This window comes from Lampris incognitus, chromosome 3 (genome assembly GCF_029633865.1).
Source record: "Lampris incognitus isolate fLamInc1 chromosome 3, fLamInc1.hap2, whole genome shotgun sequence".
In the NCBI taxonomy this organism is placed as follows: Eukaryota; Metazoa; Chordata; class Actinopteri; order Lampriformes; family Lampridae; genus Lampris; species Lampris incognitus.
In genome coordinates, this window is record NC_079213.1 from 92,920,915 (window position 1) to 92,943,817 (window position 22,903).

General features: G+C 44.3%; 1 pseudogene; it reads left to right on the top strand.

Annotated features, from left to right (window-relative positions):
- The window catches only part of LOC130109895 (centrosome-associated protein 350-like), a 57,816-nt pseudogene extending 36,791 nt beyond the window's left edge, over positions 1 to 21,025 (top strand).
- Positions 21,026 to 22,903: the final 1,878 nt, after the last annotated feature.

Genomic DNA, 22,903 nt, shown 5'->3' on the forward strand with positions numbered 1-22,903 from the left:
TACTAATCATATCTCTGTTGCCTTCTGTATGCTTTCTTATAGCTCCAGGAATGAGATGTCAGGCAGCAGGGCAGGGCCAGAGGAGCCCCCCTCTCCCCTGGACAGTCTCAGTCAGGTACCAAATGGCCACTGTATTGACAGGCTTATATTAGATGTATATCCTTTTTTTCCTCCAAAAAAGAATCTGCTGGGTCTGAAATTTACTTCTGTTTCGACTGAATTGTGACTGTCCTGACTTCTTACATTTCTTTTCATTACCTCATCTGCCACATTTTAATTGGTTTTCAATGAGATGTCAGTTCCTCAGACTAGACAAGCTAGAGATGGGCATGAAATCCATTAATTTTTTCCCATTTGTCTTTCCAGTAGCGGAGACAGCAGCAGCCACCTGAGCCCCTTTCAGACTTCCTCTGATCAGAGGGAGAAAAGATGAAAGGAAGGAGCAGAAGAAAAAAGGTAGGAAGAAGGGATAACGGCAGATGAGCGTGCCTTTGAGGAGGAAGAATTCAACAAGCTGCAGCTCCATAGAGGAGGACACTCCTACAGCCACAGACGACGACAGTGACAGCATCCCCTCCATGGTGGATGAGAGGCACTGGACAGAGGACACTGCTCTAAACTAGGTTTCACTCTATGATCTATATGATAGAGTATGATAGAGTCATAGTGTCCCGTCCTGTTTCAAGAGCTCCACTATCATCCTGGTCCCCAAGAAACCCTGTATCACAGGATTAAATGACCCATTGCCCTAACATCCGTGGTCATGAAATCCTTTGAGAGACTGGTGTTGGCCCACCTGAAGGAAATCACAGGCCCCTGTTTGACCTGCTGCAGTTTGCCTACCGAGCAAACAGGTCAGTGGATGATGCAGTCAACATGGTGTTGTAACACCTCGACTCCCCAAGGACCCACACAAGGGTCCTGTTTCTGAACTTCAGCTCAGCGTTCAACACCATCTTCCCAGATGTCCTCCACTCCAGACTCACTCAGCTCACTGTACCGGCCGCCATCCGCCAGTGGATTAAAAACTTCCTGACAGACAGGAGGCAGTTGGTGAGGTTGGGGAAAATCACATCCAGCACCTGGACAATCAGCACTGTTGCCCCCCAGGGATGTGTGCTCTCCCCCTCTACTCTTCTCCCTCTACACAAATGAGTGCGCCTCTGGAGACCTGTCTGTTAAACTCCTGAAGTTTGCGAATGACACAACCATCATTGCCCTTATCCGGGACGATGGCAATTCTGCATATAGAAGGGATGGTTTTTGTTTTGTTTTTGTTTTTTTGGGGGGGTTCTCCCCAGTTGTACTCAGCCAATTACCCTATTTTCCAATCCGGGGAGGGCTGCAGACTACCACATGGCTCCTCTGATACATGTGGAGACGCCAGCTGCTTCTTTTCACCTGACAGTGAGGAGTTTCACCAGGGGGATGTAGCATGTGGGAGGATCACGCCATTCCCCCCAGTTCTCTCTCCCCCCTGAACAGGTGCCTCAACCAACCGGAGGAGGCGGTAGTGCAGCAACCAAGACACATACCCACATCTAGCTTCCCAACCGCAGACACGGCCAATTGTGTCTGTAGGGAAGCCCAACCAAGCCAGAGGTAACACGGGGATTTGAACTGGTGATCCCCATGTTAGTAGGCAATGGAATAGACCACCACACCACCCAGATGCCCCATAGATGGGAGGTTGAACAGCTGGACCTCTGGTACAGTCATAACATCCTGGAGCAGAACAGGCTCAAAACTGTGGATATTACAGTGGACTTCAGGAGGAGCACCTCAACACTGCCCCCCCCCACCACCACCACCACACTCGACAGCATGGTGTCTATGGTGAAAACCTACAGATTTCTCCCAGGACATAAGGTGGGCATTCAACACAGACACAATCATCAAAAAGGCCCAGCAGAGGATGTACTTTCTCGGCCAGCTCAGGAAGTTCAACCTGCCTCAGGAACTGTTGATTCAGTTCTACACTGCAATAATCCAGTCTGTCCTCTGCACATCCATCGCAGTCTGGTTTGATTCGGTTCTACACTACAATAATCCAGTCTGTCCTCTGCACATCCATCGCTGTCTGGTTTGATTCGGCCACCAAACAGGACAGGGACAGACTACAACGGACAGTTATAGGTCTGCAGAGAAAATCCTTGGTGCCAACCTGCCCTCCATTCAGGACTTACACATCTCCAGAGTCAGGAAATCGGCAGGCAACATCACTGCAGACCCATCTCACCCTGGTCACAACCTGTTGCAGCTCCTCCCCTCTGGTAAGCACTATAGAGCACTGTACACCAAAACAACCAGATATAAAAACAGTTTCTTTCCGCAGGGTGTCATCCAAATGAATGCTTAATATTGTCAAATAGAGCCAACCATTTTGTATATACTGTACTGTACATTGTACATATACTGGTACACTCTGTCATGTCCATCTATTTCAGGCATGTATGTAAGTAACCTGCTAACATTCATTTCAGCATCTCTGATATATTCTTTGCACCATTGCACTTTATTGCCTCTTATTTCACCTGTATAGTCAGTCCTTGTGTACGATATATCTGAAGATTGTTGTGTTGCTGTGTTGTTCTAAGTACACTGAGAGAGCCATGAAACCGGAGTGACATTCCATGTATGTGCAAACCTACATGGCCAATAAACCTGATTCTGATCATTCAGCAGTGGTGTGCCACTGATTGGGATACAGCTATCTCTACTAGAGGAACTGCAAAGAAAGAACAGGTGGAAGGTCCCAAACTTTGACCTAAACTAAACGTTCCTAACCTGTCCGCTTGGTCTGTTCATGTCTAGAAAATTAATTCAAAATGTAATGGTATAAGTAGATATTGCCTGCAGAATTAAAACAAAAATCTATATATTCCCGACTCAATTAGATACTACTAAACATTTCATCTACTTGTTAACCCTCTGTCACATGCTGTGTTATTTGCTGTTGAGAAGAACAACTTCGTTCAGCCATAGAGTGATATGGTGTAGTTGACTGACGTTTTGTCCAGCCGATCTCAAAATACATCCTACTGACCACAGACCCAAACTTTCAAACTTATTGAAGAAGTTAAGGTATAGGAGAACTCTACATTTTATCAAATGAAAAGGTATTGAAATCTACAGAAGTTGATATAGGACAAAAACAAGAAACCCTCTCCTAACACCAGTTGCACAAAAATCACAGACAGAAACGCTGAAATGCAAGCGTATACACACACACACACACACACACACACACACACACACACACACACACACACACACACACACACACACACACACACACACATGCATGCTCTCTGTCAAAAGCTGTCATGTCAGTGGTGCTGGATAGGATATACAGCAAGTGAGCATAGGGACTAGCCCTACTTCCGCCTCTGCAGCAGACAGTACATCAGTGGCAACAGAGTACTCTCTGAAGTTTGATGAGTTCATGACTGTGGATGATATTGACGAGTACTTCTTTTGCTCTCTGCTACCCTCTGAGGCACACCGCCATGGTACCTTGGAGTAGAAATCCCATCCACATGAGTAATCAGAGGAGGAGAAAGCCAGTCATGACAGGACACTGGCCACAGGAGCACATGACCGTTCTAACATGAGGTGGTTGTGTAAATTTATCTACCCTTCCCTGAGTCTCTCAGGCTGAGTCAGTGTTTGTCAACGGGAGGTGTTTGTAACCACCGGGATTGTGAATTTTCGGTCAATATTTGTTGAGTGTGCATGTGCGTGTGTGTGTGTGTGTGTGTGTGTGTGTGTGTGTGTGTGTGTGTGCGTACGTGTCTGTGTCTGTCTCCAAGCTGAGATCAAGGGCCTCCAGGATGCCAACAAAGCAGCAAGGAAGGAGAGGCAGCTGTTGTTAAAGCAGCAGCAGGAGATTGAGAGGATGAGAAATCCCACACCAAGGCTCAAGGAGTGTCTCAAGTGTGTCGGAGGCGAAGCACCACCTGTTAGTATCACAGCAACCACTTACAGATGCATCTCAAAAAATTAGAATATTGTGGAAAAGTTCATTATTTTCCGTAATTTAATTCAAAAAGTGAAACTTCATATATTCTAGATTCATTACACATAAAGTGAAATATGTCAAGCCTTTTTTGTTTTAATCTTGATGATTACGGGTTACAGCTCATGAAATCCAAAAATCCAGTATCTCAAAATATTAGAATATTACATAAGACCAATCCAAAAAAGGATTTATAATACAGAAATGTCGACCTTCTGAAAAGTATGTTCATTTATGCACTCAATACTTGGTCGGGGCTCCTTTTGCACGAATTACTGCATCAATGCGGCTTGGCATGGAGGCAATCAGCCTGTGGCACTGCTGAGGTGTTATGGAAGCCCAGGTTGCTTTGATAGCGGCCTTCAGCTCATCTGCATTGTTGGTCTGGTGTCTCTCATCTTCCTCTTGACAATACTCCATAAGCCACAGCAGGTCATTGCTGAAAGAGCTGGCTGTTCGCAAAGTGCTGTATCAAAGCACATGTATGGAAGTGGATATGCTTTGTGGCATATCCACTTCCATGGACATGCCACAGTGGCAGTGCCACAGGCTGATTGCCTGCTACAGTAAACTAGGTTAAGTAGCTACCTCATTTAACTAAAGGCAATAGAGACCTAGTGCTAAATATCTATGTCTCTGTGTCAAAGTGCCGCAGTGTGGATGTGAATATAAGCATGCTCCATGTTGTTGTTCCTCTTGTACAAACAAGCATCCATACTATCTCTCTGCTCCCATCCTCTAGCTCTATCCAAGTACATCCTACAAACTGTCCTCACCTATCAATCACATCAAAATCTGACAACTGTAGCAGTGTTGAATTTACATAATTGCATGGAAATAGTTTTAAACTGCATGAAATGTCAAACTGTAGGAATTGCTGAGAAATTGTAGCTTGGCTCACAGCTTGATCAGGTGATTGGAGAGATTCTTATGATGCACACAGCTCAGCCTTTCCCTTAATTTGACTTTGTTAACAATTGGTGAATTGTTCAACGGCTTAGTATTTATTACTTGGACATCAATCACAGCTTAGACCCTCTACTGAATATTCTCTCTTTGTAATACTAAGACTTTCTCAATCTGGATGGGTTAATACTCGTTTCTGTTTGCAGCAGTATGTTGTCTTTTGTTTTCCGTTGAAATACTAACTTGCTTTGGCCTTGTAATGATCCATCCTTTTGGCTTTCCTAACTCCCTTGCACTCCCTTGTCATTCTTGATTATCAAAGTCCCCGTTGTTTATTAAAGGAAAGATTGCATGCATGCATTTCAAAGAACCACATCCAAGGATGTAGGGTAGCACTCACCAATTTCAAAAAGGACCGGGACAGTGCCTCATTTCCACCATTTCTTTTTCTTTTTCTTTCCACCAATTTATTTTGGCATGCTAACGTTTCAACCTACTGCTACAGGCCTTCATCAGAGCATGATTACTGTAACTAATGGCATGTGATTTATATAGGGCTTCATAGTGGTCACATGATACAGGACATGAAATGGTCACATGATAGGTCAACAAGATCACATGCAAACGTTACATGGTCACATGACAGGTCAGCAAGGTCACATGCAAAGGTTACATGACAGACCAATAAAAAGGTAAAAAGGTTCTTTACCTTTTATTAGCCTACATCCTTGGATGTGGTTCTTTGAAGTATATGATTTTTTGGGTTTAGCACCACAGCAAGAGTTTCTTTTTGGGGAGGCACATCCAACTCCTCCATTCCAACATTGTATGCATGCATATCTTTTATCAGCTAAAGTTTATGAAGGTGAAGATGTAATCAGTTCACTTCAAGTATTATTTTTAACCAAGAAAGTTTACACATAAAAGGAATTTTTCCCCCTTTTTTTCCCAATTTTACTTGGCCAATTATCCCACTCTTCTGAGCCCTCATGGTTGCTGCTCCACCCCTTCTGTCGATCTGGAGAGGGCTGCAGACCACCACATGCCTCCTCCAATACATGGGGAGTCGCCAGCCGCTTCTTTTCACCTGACAGTGAGGAGTTTTGTCAGGGGGATGTGGGAGGATCACGCTATTCCACCCAGTGTCCCCTCCCCCCTGAACAGGCGCCTCGACTGTCCAGAGGAGGCGCAAGTGCAGCGACCAGGACACATACCCACATCTGGCCTCCCACCCGCAGACATGGTCAGTTGTGCCTGTAGGGACACCCTACCAAGCCAGGGGTAACATGGGGATTCGAACCGGTGATCCTCATATTGGTAGGCAATGAAATAGACTGCTCTACTACCCGGACGCCCTGTCCCAGGTCCTTTCTGTGTGGAGTTTGCATGTTCTTCCTGTGTCTGTGTGGGTTTTCTCCGGGTGCTCTGGTTTCCTCCCACCGTCAAAAAGACACGTATGTTAGGGTTAATACTCCTGTCTGTGCCCCTGAGCAAGGTAATGGAAATAAGAACTGCAGTTGGTCTCAGGGCGCTACAGCTACCCACTGCTCCTACACAATAGGATGAGATAAATGAAGAGAACAAATTAATTGTATGTATGTACAAATGACAAATAAAGTTTATTTTATTCTATTCTATCAGAATGACCAACAAATCCCCTGTTTAACCCCTCTTGCCTGGGCAATTCACATGGCATTTATTTCAAGTAATCCAGAAACACATATCTGTGAGTACCCTCCCTCCGGCTGCAGGCTAGCTCCATAAGCAATCATAACCACAATCTGGTTGGAAAGAGATTGTCTGATAAAAGTTCACCTTAACTCGGAGCCATGGTAGAGTAGCAGCCTTCTTTGTCAGAGACCTGAAATACTGACATTTAACACTGCAATAAAAAGACATTTGCGCAGTTAATAATTTAGAATATCATGAACACACCAAGTTATTTCTAAAGTCAAGTGCCTTGAAGTTCAGGGATTTAGTAGAATAACAGTACAAATAATGTTCAAAGCAAGACACAATCTACTACCGAGTAATATACAAAAAAATATTCTCAGATAGAGAAGGGGAATATAATTTGAGAAGGAAATTGAACTTCAAGAAATTATGTGTTCGTGCAGCTTGGAACTCAAAGGAAGGAAGGAATTGGGGGTGAGTTTGAGTGAAAGTTTGACAGGAGGCACCCAAGGAATGAAGCCTTGTTGAAATGAGCTGACCATTTGCCTTTTTTTGATGATTTTTTTTTTTAGCATGCGATGTGACCATTGTCTGCATGAAAGCACATCATTGTTAAGAAAATGAGGGAACTGTCTTTGTTATTTAAACAATGGTCACCTGTATAAATGGGGGATAGGGGTCATTTCTTTTTTCTTTTTCCTCCCCAATTCTACTTAGCCAATTACCCTACTCTTCACATCCGGCTTCCTACCCTCAGACACAGCCAATTGTGTCTGTACAGACACCCAACCAAGCCAGAGGTAACACGGGGATTCTAACCACTGACCCCCATCTTGGTAGGCAACGAAATAGACCGCTAAACTACCCGGGTGCCCCTATAGGGGTCATTTCTTAGTACTCAAAATCAAAGGTCAGGTTCATTTTAACAGGACTCTCAGAATAAATTCTGGGATACCATCAATTTCTATGCAGTGTGTACTTTGTGACTCTTCCACTCTATACAGCGTGTACTTTGTGACTCTTCCACTTTTTTTATCCCTCCGTCTGTGACCTAAACTCTTTTCAGAATTAATGTGCAGGGGATCTCTTTATAATGTCCCTCACATTGCGGCCACTGGCTCCTCAGTTCCAGCCCAGTCATTGAGATAAAGTGTTTGGAAAGTAAACCACACTATAACATGGTAACAGGTAAAAGACTGAGTATCTTTAGCAGAGGGCAGAGCAGAGACAGAATTGTCTATCTCTTTAATGAGCCCAGTAAATCTTCACTCCTCCTCCTGTTACCTGGGATGGGATAATACGTACAGATGGCCTTTGGCTGTAATAGAATTTGGGAGAACACTTAAAAGAGCCCCTCTTCCTACAAGTCAGCCCTTTCAGTATCTGAACTGTCATCAGTATACATTACCACCAAAAAAGGCTCTAACTAGGGTTTAGGCTTGAAAAAAACAGCCCCCAAACACTACACAGTAATGACATTCATAGCTGTGGGAGAACACATTACGCAGCAGCTGAGCCTGACCGCACTTTTTTGGTAGATGCCTGTAACTAATGTATATGGGACAGCATGGCTGAGGAGGTAGAGCGGGTCATCTAGCAATCAAAAGGTTCCTGGTTTGATCCCTGGCTCCTCCAGAGAGCATATCAAAGTGTCTTTGAGCAAGACACTGAACCCTTAACTGCTCCTGATGAGCAGATTGACGCCTTGCATGGCAGCCTCCACCATCAGTGTATGAATGTGTGTGTGAATGGGTGAATGTGAGGCATACAATGTAAAGGGCTTTGAGTAGTGTTGTAGACTAAAAAAGCGCTTTATAAATGCAGTTCATATATATATATATATATATATGTATATATATATTCATTCACTCATTATCCAAACTGCTTATCCTTACTCAGGGTCGCGGGGATGCTGAAGCCTATCCCAGCAGTCATTGGGTGGCAGGTGGGGAGACACCCTGGACAGGCCACCAGACCATCACTGGGCCAATACACACACACACACACACACACACACACACACACACACACACACACACACACACACACATTCATACCTAAGGACAATTTAGTATGGCCGAGTCACCTGACTTACATGTCTTTGGACTGTGGGAGGAAACCGGAGCACCTGGAGGAAACCCAAGCAGACACAGGGAGAACATGCAAACTCCACACAGAGGACAACCTGGGATGACCCTCAAGGTTGGACTACCCCGGGGCTCGAACCCAGGACCTTCTTGCTGTGAGGTGACCATAATAACCACTGCACCACCGTGCTGCCATATATATATATATATATATATATATTTTACTATTTTTTTTTAACCGTCAGTGGTGTTGATAAAAGTGTTCAACAAATGAGGAGCGGAATATTAAGATAGATGTAGGAAAAAACTTTTAATACATAGCAGTACAAGCTTGTTGAGTGCATTGCACACTCATCAACTGCCAATGTCATTGTCCGCTGATGAGTAGTAGTAGTCGAGTAGACTGAAGATAAATGCATGGAGAAGTTTTTCCAAATCCTGCTGAGACATAAATCCTTTAATTCTTCATATATTCTTCAGGTGATAGTAGGCTGACTTTGTAATTGCCTTAATGTGGCTATATAGATTCAGGTCTGAGTCCATGACTACAAGATTTCTGGATTGGTTAACATTACCGATTGTAGCTGAGTGCTACAATCGGTAATGTTAATCATTCTTCCTTGGCTCCAAAGACAATTACTTCAGTTTTATCTTTGTTTAATTGAAGACAATTCTGAGACATCCAGTTGTTGATTTGTTCAATGCACTTGCTCAGTGTTGGTATAAACGTATTGTCCCCTTGTGATATGGTTATGTAAATCTGTGTGTCATCTGCATAATTATGGTAACATTTTGTTATTTTCCATAATCTGAACTAGTAGGAGTTTATAGATGCTAAACAGAAGTGGCCTCAGAATGGAGCCTTGGGGAACTCCACAGGCCATTTTTGTATGCTCAGATTTGTAATTACCTACAGACATGAAGTAGTCCCTGTCCTTTAAATAGGATTCAAACCAATTGAGTGCTGTGCCAGAAAGTCCCACCCAGTTTTCCAATTGGTCTAGTAATATGTTGTAGTAATATGTTGTAGCTGAGATCCGATAATACCAGGATTGAGATTCTGCAATTGTCTGTGTTTAAGCGGATGCCATTAAAGACCTTAACAAGAGCAGTCTCAGTGCTGTGGCATGGTCAAAATCCTGACCAGAAGACATCAAACTGTTGTTTAGTGCCAAAACATTGTTCAGCTGCTGGAAAATAGGTTTTTCAATGATTTTATTTAGAAACGTGAGGTTGGATATGGGCCTATAATTGTTCATTAACAAAGTGCCTTGATTATTCTTTTTAAGAGTGGCTTGATGACTGTAGTTTTCAAGGCCTGTGGGAAGAGACCTGAGAGAATAGACTTGTTGACAATTTGTAGAAGATCTGAGGCCATGCAATTAGAAACATTTTTTAAAAAGCCTGTTGGCATAATATCAAGGCAGCAGGAGAAGGATTTCAGATGTTGTACAATGTCCTCTAAAGTTTTTATGGTTGATGGGATCAAATTAGTCATGCTATATGAATTGATTTTAGGCAGAATGGTTCATCGAGGTGGTTTCAGTCTGCTTACTACTGCTGTCACAATCATTCCACCTCTTCCTCCTGATGTTGATTGTACTTTTCCTTCTTTCTCCTCTCTTTCCCGGCTGCTGTTATCACACCTTATCTTTCACCTCAATCCTCCCCTACATCCCTTCCTCTCTTCCCTCCCTCCCCTCTTCATCCACACACCATACTCTGTCCACCTCTCTTTCCCTCCATTATGGCGGCCCTTCTCCCCAGGTTCCCGACTAAGCGGCAGCAGCAGCTGATGCAGAGGTGGCGCCATGCAGAGAGGCTGCTGGAGTGGTAGCAGTAGCTGGACCAGGAGGAAGCCATGGAGGATGGAAAAGGAGACCCTGGCCACCTGGGACTGGCAAACATCTCGGGACCGAGACCGGAAGGCCTCAGAGCATTGCATAAAGGAGAGCGCCGATGTCAGCCCCAGCTCTAGTCACCACCAAAGCCCAGAGTGCAGAACGAACAGCAAGAAAGGTGGCAGAGTGTCATCATTCACAAATGGATTTCTGGCAAAGACATGATTATAGTACTTAAAATTAGATTTAGAAAAATTGAGATTTTAAAATGGAATGTGGCAAATCTTAATGTTTGGGGATGAATTTTGTTGGCATACGTCAGCATTCATCTTCGTTAAAGAAAAAAAAGATCATATTATTTATCCATTTTTGTTTACCAGAGTTTGTGAGTGAAGGGAACTCCTTCTCAGTGACACCTGAGTCCAGTATCCACACAGAGAGTTCAGTGTCTAATCTCCCAGAGAGTCCATCCATCACACCACCTGCCTTGGCCCCTAAAACACCCTTGGTCTCAGCCCAGAGCAGCCCCGCAAACTACCCCCAGGATTTCCCCTCTGCTTCTGTAACATCTAGCAAAGGAGTAAGTGTAATATATTCTCTATATTATCTGGATGTATCTCATACTGCTAATATATCCATAACAGTGATTTGAGCCGGAGACCAATTCCCAACGTCTTGTCCTCTTTATTGTAACTCTCCGACTGTCGCAGCAGTCAACATCCGGGGTATATGAGAGCCTAGCTTAACCACCACTAGGTAGCGCTGTTGGTCTACTACACTCCTCCCCCTTAAACTATGAAGTTCCCCTAATAAAATATTATCACTCTAAAACATGCTGATATGGCAAATTACTTTCAACATCTTTTACTTGGTCATTACTGGTTACACAACCCACTTCGACCCACATTTGCCCATTTACATATCAGTCTCAGGAACTCTTTTTCACATTTTTTTCTGAACAGGAGTTGAACAATTTAGTCTCTCAGGACTCTTTTATTCAGGAACTCGCTGATCTTACAGAGACAGTCGTTTTGGAGGTGCCCTCTCTCTCTGAGGGTACCGGCGCTCAACCACCTCAGGGGAAGTGGATGCTCGGTGAGGAGGCGACCCAGCCTTGCCCACCGAACCTTGTAAGGGTGTTGCAAGCTTCTCCGGAGCCTGCATCCTTGGAACGGGTGTATCTTCAGGTGAGTACGGGCTAGTACCTATGGCTCCAGGTGTGCCTTTCCCCCCCAAATCCGCAACTGCAGGGTAGGTGTTGCTGATGCCCATCTGGTCATCCTGAAACTGAAATGCCTCAGGAGGACTGGAGGGTCAGTCGAACAGCAGATGGTCAATGTGGACTGAACGTCGGTTCACTCCATTCCACACCAGGTAGGTGACTGGTCCGAGTCTCTTTTCCATTGTCCCTTTCGTCCACCTCTCCTTTCCTCCACGGAAGTTTCGGATCAGTACTGAGTCCCCCTCTGACAGATGTCTCAGCTTCGAGGCGGGTTGGTCATGATAGTCCTTCTGCTTTTGTTGTTTGGCCCCCACCACTCGAGCGAGGTCTGGCTTCAGCAGGCTGAACCTGGTCCTAGGCTGACGTTTGAGGAACAGTTCTGCTGGTGTGCAACCTGTAACGCTGTGTGGTGTGGTCCTGTATGACAACAGGAAGTTGGCGAGCCTGTGTTTCACTGTAATAGTGACGTTTTGTTTCTTGTCATCGAGCAGCTGTTTCAGAAGTGAAGCTTTCACCGTCTGGACTGCTCTCTCTGCGGCACCATTAGAAGCAGGATGGTAAGCTGGCACCAAGGTCTGCTTAATGCCGTTGCTTTTCAGGAATGTTTTGTACTCCAGCGAGGTGAATTGTGGACCGTTGTCCGAGACGATCTCCTCAGGAAGACCGTAGGACGAAAAGATGCTCCGCAGCACTTCGATCGTTTTGGCGACGGTAGTTGTTGCCATGGGGATCTCCTCAAGCCATTTTGAATGACTGTCTACTAACACTAGGAAGTGTTGCTGATCCTTCTCTGCAAAGTCAATATGTAGCCTCTGCCACACTCTCGCAGGCCACTGCCAGCAGTGTAGTGGTGCTACTGCTGGTAGTTTCCTCACACTCTGACAAGCATCACATTGCTGCACTGCACGTTCGATATCACTGTCCAACTGAGGCCACCATAAATAGCCCCTCACCAAACTTTTCATCCTGCACCCTCCGGGGTGCCCTTGGTGTAGGTCGTACAGTAGTCGTTCTCTGTGTGCTGGTGGGATGATAATTCGAATTCCCCACAGAATGCATCCTTGTTCCACAGACAGTTCACTCCTTCGGTTGAAGTACGGTTTCAGTGTGTCATCGTTGATGTAACTCGGCCATCCAGACCGGGTCAGTTCCAGTACCTTGCATAGGACTGGGTCCTTGAGAGTGCTCTGTGCAATCTCTGTAGCCTGCACGGGTACCTCATCTACTAATGACAAATAAAAAATGCTGTTCTCCTCCGCTGTTTTGTCCTTTTCTTTCCCCGGCAGTCTAGATAACGCATCCGCATTTGCATTGTCCGCTGACGTTCTGTACTCTATACTGTAGTCATAAGCCATAAGCCTCAGTGCCCATCTCTGCATACGCAAAGCGGCTAGTGTAGGGATTTCTGACTTGGGTCCTAAGATGGCAAGGAGGGGTTTGTGGTCAGTTATTAAACTGAATTTGCGGCCATAGAGATATTTATGAAATTTGGTCACGCCAAATATTATGGCCAACGCCTCCTTCTCTATCTGACTATATTTACTCTCTGCCTCTGTCAACGTACGTGACGCAAAGGCGATTGGTTTCTCGTCCCCATTTTCCATTATGTGTGACATTACCACACCTATCCCATAAGGGGATGCATCACAAGCTAATCTCAGTGGTTTCTGCGTGTCGTAGTGTACTACTACTGAGCTTTTCACTAACTGTTCTTTGGCAGCCTTGAATGCTGCTGCACTCTCTGGTCTCCATTTCCATTCGACTTCCTTCTTCAGGAGTTGGTGTAGTGGCTGCAATACGGTCGACAGATCTTTCATGAAACGGCCATAATAGTTTAACAGTCCTAGGAATGACCGTAGCTCTGTGACGTTTGTGGGCTGGGGTGCATTTACGATGGCGGCAACCTTTGTCTCAGTGGGGTGAAGTCCCTCTTTATCTATCAGATGCCCCAGGTACTCTACTTTCTCCTGCATGAAGTCACATTTAGCTCTTTTCACTCTTACCCCGTAGCTCTCCAGTCGGCTCAAAACCTCATCTAGATTCCTCAGGTGCTCCTCTCTTGTTCTGCCTGTGACTAGTATGTCATCGAGGAAGCAGGTCACATGCTCTAAGCCTTGTAGTATCTGGTCCAACACATTCTGGAACATAGAAGGTGCACTCGACACTCCATATGAAAGTCTGTGATAAACATACAGTCCTTTGTGGGTATTTATTGTTAAATACTTCTCTGAGTCCTTCTCTAACTCAAGCTGTTGGTTGGCATGTGAGAGATTTAATTTGCTAAAGAGAGTGCCCCCGGCCAGTGTGGCGAAGAGATCCTTGGCGTTCGGTAGTGGATAGGTCTCCTCTTCCACACTCTGATTAACCGTGACTTTATAGTCTCCACAGATACGAATTGACTTGTCTGATTTGGGTACAACTACTATCGGAGCAGCCCACTGACTATGGTCTATCTTTGAGATAATACCAGCTTTTTCCAGCCTATCTAGCTCTTTTTCAACTGCGTCTTTTAGTGCGTATGGCACTGGTCTTGCCTTTCTGAAGACAGGTTTTGTATCTGGCTTCACTTTGATATGTGCCTTAAATTCACGAATAGTGCCAGGCTCCTCAGCAAATACTGCTTTGTTTCTCTGTAACACTGCCTCTACATCTGTGTTATCACTGCCCCCTGCTGGTGTAACTGAGAATATGCTTGCCCAGTCTAGTTTAAAATTGGCCAGCCAGTTACGACCAAAGAGGGCTGGTCTGTCACCTTTCACAATCACAAGAGGTAAATCTCCACTCTGGTTGTCATATTTCGCATTGACAGTCACTTGGCCCATCAAGGGAATGTTCTCACCGGAAAAGGTTGACAGACGCACTTTACTTTCTTTCAGTGGCAGGTGTGAGAGATGTTCCTTGTACACTATCTCAGATACCAGGGTTACGGCAGCTCCTGTGTCAAGCTGCATGTCTACAGGGTTTCCTTCTAACTTAATATTGACCTTAATGTCCTTTTTTCCATTACCAACTGTATTTGTGGAGTACACTGTATTCATCGGATACGCACCAAACAGTTCATCCTCATTTCCATCTCCTCTCACACTTGGACTGTGGTCTTCAGCCACATACTGTGTATGTCCCTGTCTATTTTTAGTTTTACACATTCTTGCTATGTGCCCTACCTTGGAACACTTGTGGCATGTCTCGGTTTTATACCTACATACTTGAGCTGCATGGTTGTTACCTCCACATCGGTAACAGGGTTGGTGCGTTTCTGTTCTCTGTGGTCTAGTTATCACTGGTAGGTTGCTTGTTTTTCCACTCGCTGGTGGACGACTTGCTTCTCCACGCACCCTTGCTTGTTCTCTTCTTGTCTATCTTATTCACAGTTGCAGCTCCGCTTGGTTTGCTGGCAAACTCCAGCGTATTCTTTGACGCCATTTCCATAGATAAGGCCAGCTCACATGCTTTTGCAAAAGTCAGATTGTGTTCTGCGAGCAACTTTCTCTGAATAGCCTCCACCTTTAAACCACTAACAAATCGGTCTCTCAGTGCTTCATTTAAATGCTGACCGAATTCACAATGTGTGGACAAGTGCTTTAAAGCAACCACATAATCAGACACTGACTCATTTTCTAGTTGGTTTCTTTTCTGAAATCTAAAACGTTCAGCTATGATTAGTGGCTTGGGTTTATAATGAGATGCTAGTTTCCCGCTCAGTACTGCATACGTGAGGCTACTCGGTTTTTCTGGTATGCAGAGGTTCTTTAGTAGGCCATAGGCTTCTGCGCCTATCACAGACAGGAAAACATTGGCCTTCTTACCGCCCTCCACTTCATTAACGATCATCCATTGCTCCAATCTTTCAAGGTACGACTCGAAGTCCTCTTTACCTTCCTTGTATTCAGCAATATTGCCGATGAAATGCGCCATGCTTGTGCTTGACTTGGCTAGCTAGTCTTTTCTTGCTAGCTGGCTGTAAGCTAGCTTGTAGCGTCACGTTGCTTCGTCCGCTTTTATTAACTACTGGGATTACCTTCTCACATTAAAGGTATCCCATCCTCGTCGCCACTGTAATATATTCGCTATATTATCTGGATGTATCTTATACTGCTAATATATCCATAACAGTGATTTGAGCCGGAGACCAATTCCCAACGTCTTGTCCTCTTTATTGTAGCTCTCCGACTGTCGCAGCAGTCAACATCCGGGGTATATGAGAGTCTAGCTTAACCACCACTAGGTAGCGCTGTTGGTCTACTACAGTAAGTACAAATGCTGCATGTTGGTGTTGGTTTTTGTTTGACTTTTCTTCTTTCTTTTTTTTGCCTTGCAACTCCTCGTAATTTCTAATGGGGGCCCTATTTTTTGTGTTCCTAATGACATCCCTGGTAGGAGCTTTGGACTAGCTCAAAGGCTGAATCAGCCTCTTGCCTCTGTCATTTTAAGTGATTCAGTTTACAGATTGAAATCTCAGTCCTTAGGTACTCTGTAGTTGGCGTCACTCTGAGGAATTCTGTTTAGATATTTTGGGGGAAATTTAGAGCCTCCGTGTCAATGAACTAACAACACACAAAGAAAAACTTTGGAGCTTGGGATTTCAGAAATAGACTGGCACTTTGTTATTTTGTTGTCGTTGTTGTTGTTGATGATGTTGCTCGGGCATTAAATGCTGTACTTTTTAGTGTATAGGTCAGGACCTGGATGCAGAGAAAGGTGGTTATTGTATAAATTTATTGGTTGGCTGATTTGTTACTATCTATTACTTAACATGTACATGTCAAATGGAAGTCAGAGCATGGCCCTCTATCCAATCAATTTGACATGGGTTATCAATCCCCAAACTAACCCCTATTTTTCTCTTCCTTCCCCCTGCTGTGCAGTCTCTCCATTCTCTAGCCAAAGGCAGCCTCAGCACTGCTACAACCAACATGCAGGTCCACTCTATCTCCCTGATCCCCCTCCGGACACAGGCCTGGCCAAACAACATCCCCACAGCCACACAGACGAGTGAGTTCATCCCACACATCAAATTCATAACTTTTGGAAGGGATTGTAGATGATAGTAGCTCTTCATCATGATCATGGCTCCCTGGATGGGGGGGGGGGAGTACGTAATGCAGCTGTATTGCTTGGCAGAGTGTAGTTAGGCATAATGTGATGCTGCCAGGAATGCATTATGTGAGCACTTCCCTGATACCTAACCTGCTTAGCTACAGCATGCTATAGGAGGAGAGAAAGCTTTTCATTGCACCCAGGTACAGTACAAGCAGAGGCAGCTATATTGTCCAAGTATTGGTGCTAACTACTTAGTTGGCTCCTTCAGCACTACTGCTGTTTTTAGACACATATTTTAGTCTTTTTAGTCAGTTGCAATGATGGATTGCTACCGGATTTAGCACTTTAGTCTGTAATGCTAAGCTTCATAATGCTTGGAATTTGTTTTGTTCATTGTTTGCAAGCCAAAGAAACATGCATAAAAATGGACTTTATACAGTCGTGTTAAACAAAATATACCATGAATAACTGGATTTGGGTTTCAGTGGGAATTAGGTTGAATTATTTTTTGCTAATCAGTTTTGGCTCTTACTTGGGATTCTTACAGTTATTTACCATTTTCATTTGCATTCAGAAACAATGTCAGACCAAAGCGACATAGAAAGCCGTAAAAAGGCGCTGAAGGAAGAGCTGAGGAAACACAAGTCTATGGCCCACCAGCTGAAGAAAGAGCAGAAGAAGAAGCACAAAGAGCAGCTGAAGGCACAGGAAACCAGCCTACTAAAGCTCCTAGAGGTAGGTGGTTGTGTGTGTATGTTTGTGTGTGTGTGTGTGTGTGTGTGTGTGTGTGTGTGTGTGTGTGTGTGACAGAGTTTAGGAAATTGGGAATTTATGGGTTGTTTAATCGTTGTTTTTTTGGGGTTTCTCAAATTAAATACACGTCACTATGTTCATATGTGTTTGCATGTTTGTGTGAACATGCATATTTGAATAGGTTGGATTTGTCCCCATTCAATAATCAATGTACTCACACATTTGAGGCACAGATAAAACTGGCACTCATTAAGTTGAAGCCACAATAGATTTTTTTTCTTGTCTTTGATTTGTTTTGTTCTTAGTCCTATAATGACTTCATCCAGAAGACCAAGGCAGAGCTTAACAATGAGCAGGACACAACACCTGCTGATAAGGCCAAAATTAAGACTCTCACTGCAGCCTCAGGAAAGACCAAAATCAAACCACTCCCTCCACACAGGTACACAATTGTTTAGATAATACAGATGGCTTGTACTTTAATGTAAAGGAGAGATTAACAGTGAAATCCCCTCTGCAGATCTAACTCAAGTGAATGCTTCAAGATTGTCTCAGACTCAGAGAGGATACGCCCTGATTGTACATTGGTCCAGGGTAGTTTTTTTTTTTTTTACCACAACTACATTTCAAAATATTTAAGTTTTAGTTTTAATCCCTTAAATGATTGTTTTGATTTGTATCCTATTAAGGTCTGATCTTGTATTGTATCATTTGCAGATGACTTTACTCCTCCTCGGTGCAGTCGATCTACCTCGCTGCTTGAAGGGTTGTCTGATGAGAATGTACCAATAGTCATGCCAACCCCAGTATATGGCAGCCCAGAGCATCCCTCCTCTGTTCTCAGGGGCTCCGTCTCCCCCCAGTGTCTTTCCAGACCAGTTTCCAGGGAAGACCAGCCACTGACTGGACAAGCTAAGCCACAGACACAGATCATCGAGTCAGGGAATGAAAGTATTGTGTCAAACCATAGATCAGACATTCAGGAAGAGCTGGGAACCGTTGTGGGCAACAAGTCTGAGGATCAACATTCTGCATGTCTTTTCAAACTAGAAAAAGAAGAGAGGCCAAGCTCTGGGCTGAAGCTGTCTGTAACTGACCATGGTCCATTCTCCAAGAGTGAAGAGTGCAGGCATTCACCATCTGGCGGTCTAGAAACAGATGAGCAAACGAAGATCATTGAATCATCTGCAGCAGGAGAGGATGGCAGATCTGCTAATTCACATTCAAACTGTTCTAATTCAGTTGCAAGAGAAACCAAAACATCAGAGCAACATAATGACAGCTCCCCTTACACTGAGCATTCCTACACCCCTGACTCTATTGCCCTCTCTTCCAAGAAGGGGGCTCCAATAGAGGATGCTGAGGCCTCCCCTCCTTCGACAGATGACTTTTATGATGACTTTGAGTCTTTCATGGAGTCATCACCCAGGGAGGTCCAGCATAGTTCCAAATCTACCTCCCCATCTTTACCCTCCCCCAGAGAGATCAGTGAGGTAATGTGTGACAATGTGACAGGGAGGTAAATAGCAAAGAGGATTTAACGTTATTTCGTAGAAAACACCAGCTATCACATTGCATAGCCATACTGACATGCAGGTTTTTGTTGATTTGACCTAGTAAGCCCCAGATTTCCAGATATGTATGTCTAAAGTCCAAATAACTTCTTTTAGGTTGGGTTAGTATTGAATTTGATGTTCTTCCCTGGTCTGTGTTATACATCACTGACAGTCCTTCATAGATTAAAGGCATGTCTGATTTCTAATGTAAAGATACTATTGGATCTTGTTCTACTTTAGTGACTCAGCGATTAGATAATAATCATTCATAGATATTCTAATTTTAATTTTGAGATAAGCCTGAAATTGAATGTTCTCTGTATTTTTTAACCAATAGAAGAGTCCAGTGTTGGGACCCAGTGGTCAAGAGGAGCTCACCAAGTGTCTAGCAGAGCTAGAGCTGAACCATGAGCTACTGGATGACCTGGGTGATGAACAGGACTGGTTTGATGAAGACTTTGGCCTCAGCTCATGCTGGGAACAACAGAGACTCAAACAGAAGCAGAAAGAAGATGAGGAGGAGGCAAAGCTGGGAGGTGGAGGGGGAAGGTCTGGGTCATCAATCACAACAGCCCTGGGAGGGCTGGTCACAGCACCAGGTGGAGAGCAGCAGGTCAAGACCCCACCCCGGCCTGAGATGCCTCTCCCCCTGCCACTCAAACTACCTGAGCAGCCTGCCATGGTAGTGCCCCACTCAGCCACGGAGGTGGAGAAGCTGGTTCACACTGCCACCCAGGAGATCTGGGACAGTTGTAAGCTTGGAGAGGAAGGTGCACTGACACTGACTCAGCTGCCCATCCCAAAGCCTTCACAAGTCTACTTAGAAGCCAACAGCCAGGACCACGATGCACTCTGCATCGGCAGCTACAAACAAGTAAGGAAGACAACTTGGAATGCAGAACATCAGTAAAGAAATGAAAGTAAAGCTGTATTACGTATATTTATTTATTTAGACATGTATTTATTTATTTGTTTAGTTTTGAGCAGTCTAAAACCATATCTCATCAGCTCTAACCAATCTTTACACCGTATTTTATTTTCTGTCCATAGGCTGTGTATGACCTCACTTGGGAGATTCTTCAAGAGATCTATGCCGAAGACCCCAACGCTCATCAGCCTCTGTGGGTCAAACCACAGAGAGCCAACTTCTACTTCCACAGAGTCAAGTCACCGAGAGATATTGCCAAAGTCCAGGTACAGTACAATTGGCCGATATTCAACAACAAAGAAAGAAAATAAATTTTGTCAACAGAGCAAATGTCACATCACCAGCACTAACCAGCCAGGGAGACTGGTAGTGTAGATCAGTCAGAATCAGAAATAGCCTAACTACAGTTTCTTGGTGGCTGAAGGTGTGAACTGGACTCACGTTTTTACATTGTTATTACAGGAATTTATCACAGCAGAAGTACTCAAGTTGTATGGTCTGAAGAAAGACCAGAACCAGAAGACTGACTGGCAGAAGATGCTCAAATTTGGCAGGAAGAAACGAGACCGAGTGGATGATTTACTAGTAAGACCAGCAGTCAACAGACTTTTCAGCTTGAAAATATGCACTTCATACTTGTCATGCATTCACATTATAAGCAGTTGCTTTCCTTTCCTAGTCACTTAAACCTAGTTTGGCACATTTTACAATTAAAACTTAAAATTATAGAGCAAATCAGTTGAAAACATTTTTCCATGTTTTTGTAATTTGCACAAATAGTATTTTTTTGCATATCTGCCACAGTATTAACAAATCAGGTTCTGGCTTTCAGGTTCAGGAGCTCCATGAGGAGGAGGCCCAGTGGGTCAACTATGATGAAGATGAGCTGTTTGTTAAGGTGCAACTTGCAAACAACATTTTTGATGCATTGCTGAAAGACACTGCAGACAGTTTGACTCAAATCTATGACAAGAGAGCCAAAAGAGCTGCCCTTTCATGAGAGATTTCAGCCTAGGATTTGATCTTAGCTACTAGCTTGATCTCCAGGCTTTTCTCATCCCTATAACCTCCAGCCAACCTACCACCACCTGGTCTTCCAATAGCTGATGTGCCAACAGCAACCTCCAGATGCCTTCATTCCCAGCCATTACCTCCCAGCTGAATAATTCCTAGTTAAATATTTATCTCTGACATGGTCATTGTGGAATTTGCTAAGTACACTCCAGCTGGTAGCAGATGAATTGTGACCATGCACCCTGTTTTGCACACAAAACACCTCTTGATCAATCCAGCCTTCTTACACCTTAATATCTGCTTGCTTCAAGTCTTACCTCCAGAGGTGGTTCCTCAATAATTACTGACTGAAGAGTGAGTGGACTTTTAAACAGAATGGACTGTGCCACTTGATAGCATCATACGTTCATCAATGCTGCTAAAAAGATTGTTCCTTGACAAATGCTATTGTGCACTGTGGCCGTTTGAGTCGCGGCTTGATGTGGTTGTCCAAACATTTGGATTGGTCAACAATGTCCAAGGGCTTAGTTTTGGTCCCCATTGTCTTCACTACATTGAACCAAGATTAATACTGCGATATGTGCAAACTTATTTTAGCATGTGTGGCAATGCTTGTTAATCTGTGTTGTTTGTTTTCAGCGCAAGTGACCTTAAAACAGTGGGGATAAGAGAATTTTCTTTTTTTTTGGCATAGTAAGTCTTCCCACCAGTGTCTGTTTTACTAGCGGCTGGGTTGGATGATTAAACTGTAACCTTATCTGTTGTGAAACCCGGTCTTTAAATGTGCCTTTTGATACCAATCTCTCCAATGCTGTATGACCTGGTGTCTGATCCGTAGGTGTACATAACTGTAAACGGTGACATGTTTTTTTTACCTGAGAACTGTTTTCCACGAGGCTTTATTGTATACCCTGTAGGACTGTCCTGTTGAGTTGATTGTAGGTGGAAGTTCTGGTTCCATTTGTAACTCTGCAGTATTTGATCATAAATATTATTTAATATGTATGGACCAAATGGCTCAGCCTTTTACTGTAGTTTGTAAATAAGATTAGAGAGAAAATCACGGTGTAGCTTGAACCTGCTCTGATGTAATGTGGGGCTGCTCTGTGGTCAGTTTTCTCCAGGAAAGGGGGAGAAAAAGAGTGTATCCTAAATCTATACCATGAAGTAGCGTCACCTTAAACCTGCAAAAGATTGTATGATTTGATCCTTGAGTTGACTTTTTTTTAAAGATGTGCACAAATGATGATAATCAAACTGACCCACGTAGATTATAAAAGTCCCTTTTCCATCTCTTAATATGTTGATGAGTATTTATAACGGTGTGTTCAAGTGCGCTTGAAGACTTGTACAATTCTTCACGGGTGTAAATAGTGTAACGTGCATGGATAAGAAGACACGCTGGCCGCTGGCTCGCGGGCCTGACCCCTTAGTCTAGCGGTTAGCGATGCCTCCTGCGGTGCGGGCGATACGGGTTCGCTTCCCGGCCGCGGCAGTTTCTGTGGTTGCGTTGTCCCCCAAATTCGCTACATTAATGTCAGAAGTGGGATGGAGCGACCATAAGGCCATCGGAAACGTAGGCGCCCTGAGGCATGAAGGAACTGAAATGCTTAAGCGCGGGGACGCGCTTCCCGAAGGAGGGGGGTAGTGTAACGTGCATGGATAAGAAGACACGCTGGCCGCTGGCTCGCGGGTCTGACCCTTTAGTCTAGCGGTTAGCGATGTCTCCTGCTGTGCGGGCGATACGGGTTCGCTTCTCGGCCGCGGCAGTTACTGTGGTTGCGTTGTCCCCCGAATTCGCTACAATAGTTACAACAGTCCTCTGTTCAGTCTGGCTCACAGTTAACTGTAGCCTGGACGGTTG